This window comes from Seriola lalandi, unplaced genomic scaffold (genome assembly GCF_002814215.2).
Source record: "Seriola lalandi dorsalis isolate HSWRI2012SDOR001 ecotype SW California unplaced genomic scaffold, Sedor1 jcf7180002054885, whole genome shotgun sequence".
Classification (NCBI taxonomy): domain Eukaryota; kingdom Metazoa; phylum Chordata; class Actinopteri; order Carangiformes; family Carangidae; genus Seriola; species Seriola lalandi.
Window position 1 is genome coordinate 6,888,805 of NW_019525437.1, and position 7,314 is coordinate 6,896,118.

General features: G+C 41.9%; 1 long non-coding RNA gene across 4 annotated transcripts in view; it reads left to right on the forward strand.

The window, feature by feature from the left end:
* LOC111671764 (uncharacterized) overlaps nucleotides 1-7,314 on the forward strand; it is a 161,350-nt gene that overhangs the window by 105,569 nt on the left and 48,467 nt on the right. For all 4 annotated transcript variants that reach the window (XR_015438648.1, XR_002761970.2, XR_015438649.1 and 1 more), the window contains exon 2: nucleotides 6,760-7,058. This is a non-coding gene — a long non-coding RNA (uncharacterized LOC111671764). The remainder of the gene's footprint in view (nucleotides 1-6,759; nucleotides 7,059-7,314) is intronic.

Genomic DNA, 7,314 nt, shown 5'->3' on the forward strand with positions numbered 1-7,314 from the left:
TGTGTGTGTCAGTCATGTAGTTGGTCAAATAATCTGATGTGTGTATTAGTAAACACCAGTCAAAGATAATGCTTTGGTTGTCATGAAGTCAGCCTTAAATGGCACAAGTTACCCTGAAATAGAGTTTTTATATGTTATAAAAACTATACAAAACTACCACATCTACTAAACCGACATTTCATCATCATCTGATTCCATAGAGGTGACTGCATTCACTCATCCACCCTCACCACCCCTCATTTCACATTTAATCTTAAATCTAACGTTTTCCCTAAATGTTTGAATCTGTGATTCGTTACACATTGATGCTAAACTGCTTCTTAAATCAGTGTTTTTGGTTTCATTTCCACAGATATCTCTCCATGTTAGTTCAGAGTGGTGTTTGTGTTTGTGATGAAAGGTACCATTGGATTTTTGGATGAAATGTGCCTGTTGCATGTAGCTGGTTATAGTAAGTCCATAGCTCCCACACACCTAGAAAAATGCAACAGACGCATCTAAAAAATAAAAATGATCAACTACAGTCGGAGAGATCTTTATGTGTTTTCAGTATCACTATCTGATGCCGCTATATATGGAGTGACCTGGTACTATATTGTCACAATTATCCACTTTTATGTCGATGAAGATCATGGTTTTGTTGAGGGTGATGATAATGATGCTCAGCCTGATGAAATTAAGTAGCAGGGTAGTTACATTTATTACATTATTCTTATGTCATAATTGGATATTTATCTGTTTATGGCTGTTTGACAAACTAAACATGATCAAGATGAACAAACAGCAGTTTGGAAACAAGATTAGGAGTCATGTTAGCAGCTCTGTGAGGCTGTACATAGGCACAGCTAAAATGCTAACATCAGCATGCTAACATCTGACCTTTAGCAGGCATAATATTTACCATGTTCACCATCTCAGAATACGTCCACATTAAGCTTGCAAAGCATCTTTTCTCTCTGTTTTGAACCTCCTTTCAAACTGTTTTTCTCCCCTGAATCTGAGCTTTTCCAGAACGGCCTTCAGAGTTTGTAAATCTGAAAACGCCAGCATTGTGTTTCAGTGTGCTCGGGATAAAATGAGCTTTTGCAAAATGATAAAGTAAGTCAGCCCTGTGAGGGTCCGGGGCCGTGTAGCAGTAAAGTTAAGACAACCTTTAGTCGCCTCTAATTTCAGTGTGATCCCTCATTTTAAATGTCAGTACAGCTGGATGCACAACAGGGCTGTTGTCATTAACTTGTATTTAGGTTGATTTGTGTCAGACGAGGTTATGATAATGAAATAAGGATTGTACCACCACAGTGCGGCAGCTTTGGGATGACTGCTGGTTAACATGTAGTGTTTATGGGCTGCAATTAAATAACGCTTTCATATTTGTTCAGTTGGCTAACAACAGAAAAATATGTGAATGAAAACAACTATATCGTGAACTCGACTGCATCACTTGAACACAGAGAGCAGGAGGACACTGAGTGGACTGTCATTCAGTAGAGTAACCAGCTGTGAGGTGGGATTGTGTGGCTGCAAAGTTAAGAAGATCACTTTCTGTTGTCTCTAACTTTTTTTTAGTCACACATTTTAAATGATGAGATGGCCGATTATACGGCACAGCTGCTGAAAATGAATCTGTATTCATGTTGATTTTTTCTGACACTGTCCCGGCCTTGAAATAATGACTTGGTCAGCTGTCTGTCCTTCTCCTTATCAGATGTTGGTTGTTGTGCTGTTTTGCTGTTTGTTGAGAGAAAAGCAACAACCAGAAATGCTAATGTGGATGCAAATCATTTAGTATTCATCCTCCGGGGACCATGAATATCTGTACAAACTTGTGGACCGAGCACCAGACCATGCGCTGTCATCTCTACAGAGCCACACTGCCATCATGGCTGAAAAAATAATACGTTTAGAGTCAAGTCTTTTTCTATATTGTCTGAACTTATTTATCTTCAACACTAAAATCCATCATAGAACTCCGGGCTGGTTAAACACAGTCTACTGTTAACATGAACCATAAGCATGGTGGCTTACAAGAGGCAGGAAACTTTCGGTACCTGCTCTGTTTAAAGTGTTGATGTTGCATTCTTTTGTTAATGAGATGCCATTGAAGAGTGTTGTTGTGTAAATATCTGACAGCTGGGTCTGCGCGTCTTTCTTCCTGCCTGCCTCCTGAACAAACAGCCGCAGGACTGACCAACCACCTTCCCTCTGGTGGTGGAGGTGGTGGTGGTGGTGGTGGTCAGCATTTTAGTATCTTTTTAAAGCTCTAATCCTCAACTTTACTGTGTCTGACCATGTCCACACTGCAGCAGATAGATTTGAAAATGCTGTTTACATATGGAAATTTTATGTCCACACTAGCACTTTCAAGTCTTTATTGAAAAGTTCGTCCACGCTGAAACTTGTAAAGCAACATCAAAGCTGTGCGTTACATCATCTGGTGGAGTGGGACAGTCACAGGCTGGATTCACTGCGGAGTCTGAGGATGGGGAAACCTTAGCCTTGCTGCCTACTGTTCTATACAGGGATTTGATTGTAGTTCATGAATGCAGGCTCCTCACCCAGATTTACAGCACAGTCATTCCTGTACTGCTGCACTAAAAGAAAAAGAAAAAAATCACCCAATAATGTAAATAAACAGCTGTGTGTGATCGTCAAGGTTTTGATCAGAAAGTCAGCCTCCAGTTTCTCACCTTGCCTGTGCAGGTGTAGGTGACCATTTGTCCTGTCTACAATGAAAATACCAAACCATCTTTGCACATTTAAAACATTCTGGAGAGTTTTTACAAAGGGCTCTGTTATTGATGAGAAAAATACTGGCTTTGTTTTTAAATGTATTTGGCTTAGGCGATGCAATATTTCATCAAGGTTTAAAACTGCTTCTTTCATGAACAGATAGCAGCATGCGTTACTGCTGGTGTTTAATACAAGCAAAGTGCAGAAATGTTTGTAACACAGAACATTCAGGAATGTGTTCAGGGAATATCAAATCAATGCTGTTAATGTTATGGTAGATAAATTGTTGCCATTGTTGACATGCTACTTTATTTCTATTGATGTTGCCGTGACCAATAGACAAGTAGATCTTGTAACTTTTCATTTTGTACAGTAAAACTTTTTTTTTTTTTTAAGTTGCCTGCCTTTGAAGATTTGTTTTGCATCAGATAAAGACATTATAATTCACCAGTGTGCTGCTACAACGGCATTACAGCAACCAGAGATAAGGAGAAGCAAAACAAACGGTGCTCCAAAACATTTTCATTTGCCAAATCTAGATACTGAACATCTGCCAATATCTTACCTGCAGATCAACTTGGAATGTCCTTCAGGAAAACAAATACTGCCAGACCTTAAAAATGAAACATATAAGGACAGGAGGGATGGGTGAGACTGAGGAAACGTGGCCTGAGAAGCAGACTTGAACTGCGTTGAACATTAAGGTGTGTTGTGTTGTCATCCTGCCACAGCATGAGCCTTAAAACTGCCATTAGACAATATTGCTATTTCTGGGTAAAGGCAAGTAAAGCAGTGTTAATAAATGAATATATTTGTGTGTGTGTGTGTGTGTGTGTGTGTGTGTGTGTGTGTGTGTGTGTGTGTGTGTGTGCATTTGACATGATTGACAGTTGACTGGCCATGTCTCCTTCAACAGGGCCCCCCCTTTTCACTGATTACTGTGTCAGTGTGCCTGATTCACACACACCCTCTCACACACACACACACACACGCACACGCACACACACATTCTCACTCACTTGCATTTGCACACACAATGCTATGCAGATACACAAAGGGTGAAAAAGGCCCACTGTGGATCTCCCATCAGGCCGAGCTGCGAGAAAACACACAAAACAGACGCAGCAAATGTGTCCACTCTCATGCATATGGAAATGCTAACATGTGTGTGTAATATAAATGTGTGTGTGGAAGTTTGCTGTGTGTGTGTGTGTGTGTGTGTGTGTGTGTGTGTGTGTGTGTGTGTGTGTGTGTGTGTGTGTGTGTGTCAATGGGCAGCTTCAATGTAAAATGCATTAGCATTCAATGATGATGCTGGTCTTTCTAAAGGCTCTCATGGTGCCACTGGACTCCCTCTCTCTCTGTCTCTCTCTCTCTCTCTCTCTCTCCCTTCTTCCCTCTCCCTCCCCCCCACATTTTTTCAACATGCTATCATCACATTCTCTGTCCTCTGTGGATGGGTTTATAATTAAAAGTGCTCCAGCGCTCTAATATGAGTGGTATGACTGTGGTTTAGACTATATGGCACAGATTGATCAGATACCGAGCCAAAGTCATATTTCTTTGCTGCTAAGCCTATTCACACTGAGAGCACTGATCCTCTCTCTCTGCCTGTCTCTCTGTCATCCTCCCCCTCGCTCTCTGCTTCTGTGTTTGTCTCTGACTCTTTAAATCTTCCTCAAGCGCTTATCTTCTGCTGCTTTTTCTCTTTCCCCCCCCACTAGTGCTCCTACATGGTCATAGCTGTGTTTCTGCACTGCACGTCCAGATTTCACCTGTCAACAGCTCTGTGTCTTTGTAAATGTAGTTCCCTTATAAGCTCAATGATTGTGTATGGTGTGAATTATCTGTTGTTTCTGTAGGTGGCACTCTTTTGGTTTTCCATCATGTTGCTGCAGAGAGAAACGCTGCTGCTGTGATCAGTAATTTGCAGCAAGTTTAAATCATTTCACGAACTGGTGGAAATTCAGAAAAATAGTCGTGTGTTTATGAAAATAATGTAGATTATTTGTTTTAAAAATCTGTTTATACTGTATTTATATTGAATTTCATCTTTGCAAGGACATGGAGAGAAAATTAGTTCAAACTATTGAACTAATTCTATTTGTTCAAACAAATGTGAAAGAACTTCTGCTCTTGAATTTTTACAAGAGGTGGTGCTTGTAGCAAACTCCCACATCACATCACCTCTGCACACTGACAAAGTGTTGTGGAGACGATGATGCTAAAACCAAAACTTTACATTTTCTGTCACATTATTTCCATGTTGTGTCAACTTTTACACATATAACGTGATTTTTTATTTTTATTTTTATTTTTTTTGCATCTGAACAACTTCGTGTAGTTTTTTTTTTGTCAGTGTGTGTGGACATTTTCTTTTTTCATGTGAACTGATGTTTTTAACAATCCTGCCAAATATCTGTGACTGATTTTTCCTTTGTGCTTCATGTGTGATGTAGGCTGTTGTAAGATGTGGGGCTTTGTTCTTAATCCAGTGTGTGTAATATGTGTGTGTTGATGTGCTGCACATACATGTGTTTGGTATGAGGCTGAGGGATAATGGTTACAGGAGGAAACTGATTCTGCGTGTGTGCAGCTCTGTGAACTACCAGACGAGTTGAAATGGGATTCTTTGCTCTCTTTCCCCTCATCTTTCCTCTCCTCCATTACCCCCCCCTTTTGATCCCCCTTTCTCTCCTCTTTGCCCTTTTCTCCTTCCCTGCATTCATTCCTCTCTCCTTCTCACCCATCATCGCCCTCATCTAATGCCCCCTATCTTCTACTGATGCACACCCTCTCCACCCATCACCCACACACACACACCCCTGTGATAGACAGGATGTCCTCACCTTGTAACGATCACTGACATCCAATATGTTTGGCTTGGGATCATCCCCTGTGTGTCCATTGTGCTTTCTGTTAAACGCTTTATTGATTAGCCATGAGTTAATTACAAATTACATCAACCGTGGGCAGACTAAGGTGGCTGCTACATGGATGCAGGGTCCATCCTGGAGGAGCCAATACATACACACCTGCAGGCATGCATCTCAACCTTAGCAGGTTACATTAGTCTACCCCCCCCACCCCCCACCTCCTCTATTAACATCCATGCATTTATGACATTTTACAGTGCCTTATCAACGCTTTAGGGCCATGCAATATTTTCTGGGCGATTGTGGTGAAAAGGGTAGAATTAGAAACAGGAGGTTTCTGCAAGACACCAAGGATATGCCCTGAATACTTAATTTTATCAAGCACAACTTGACTCACCCTATGCAAAATTATGAGACTGTGCCAAATCCACAGCAGACCTTTGGAGGCTAATGTATTCTGAATTTAAGCTCCATTGTAAAAACCCATAACACGCCTGCACCTGACCTGCTCTGTTGCAGCCCCCCACCCCAAAAAAGAAAAAAAAGAAAAGAAAAACAACCTCTCACCTCTGACTTGTGCACAAGTTATGAAAAGTAAATACTTGTGTAATAATAATAATAATAATAATAATAATAATAATCAATACAACTTTTAACAGAAGCACTTTTTGAGCCTTCCTTTTCATACCGTGTCAGTTTCTCTTTGACATTGCCATGTACTTTGTGCAAAAGGAAAAAGGAGCGAAAAAAAAATCTTTATCAAATCCCCATTCTGAGGCTTTCAATAAGGCAGGCCATTACCTCACTGGCGCTTTTGTTCGGCCTATACAAGAGAGAACAAAATGGTTATTCAGGAGGACGCTTTAGATTTTTATTGTGGGCTCGCTATTCACAAAGAGCACCGTTATTGTATTAAAAAGAACCATCTGTGGCAGAAACAATGGCTTCAAATTATCTGTGAATACCCAGTGAACAAAATATAAAGCTTTTTCCTGCTCATTATGTGGGCTAAGCTAGGGGGTGGAAGATAGGAGAGGAGAGGCATAGACTTTGCTATAACTGACTTTTGTTGTTCTTGCTTGCATTCTTCTCCTTTTTAAATCGGCCCCCTTTTCACATTGTGTGTCGCCATAAACGGCTTTTCTTGTTGCAGGGCGAGCGGAGAGAAGACAGCGGAGCTCCAGACAGACAGCGGGACAACCGCGGAGCTGCACGGCGGCCAAAGCGCGCCGGCTGCCGGATCGAAACCGCGCGGACTACCGAGGGGGGGGAGAACGACATGCGGAGGGTGCCGGTTGGGGCTGTTTCACGGCCGGCGCACGGAGCTCTTCCTCCGGACAGGCTGAGACTGCTTCACCGGTACGGAAGCGAGGAGGAGGATGTGGAGGAGGTTGAACGAAACGGCGTCTTGTTTTATTTCAACACGAGAGGAAGACAACTCCCAAACTGGCAGTAAGTTGGAGTGCGGTGGAGAGAACCCTGTGTGTTTGTGTGTTAGTGTGTGTGTGTGTGTGTGTGTGTGTGTGTGTGTGTGTGTGTGTGTGTGTGTGTGTGTGTGTGTCAACGTGTAGCCCATGCTAGAGTGTGTGTATGTGTGTGTGTGAATGTGTGTGCGCGTGCGCGTTTGTGTGTGTATGTGCGCGTGTGTGTGTGTGTGTGTGTGTGTGTGTGTGTGTGTGTGTGTGTGTGTGTGTGTAAAACATGCAGT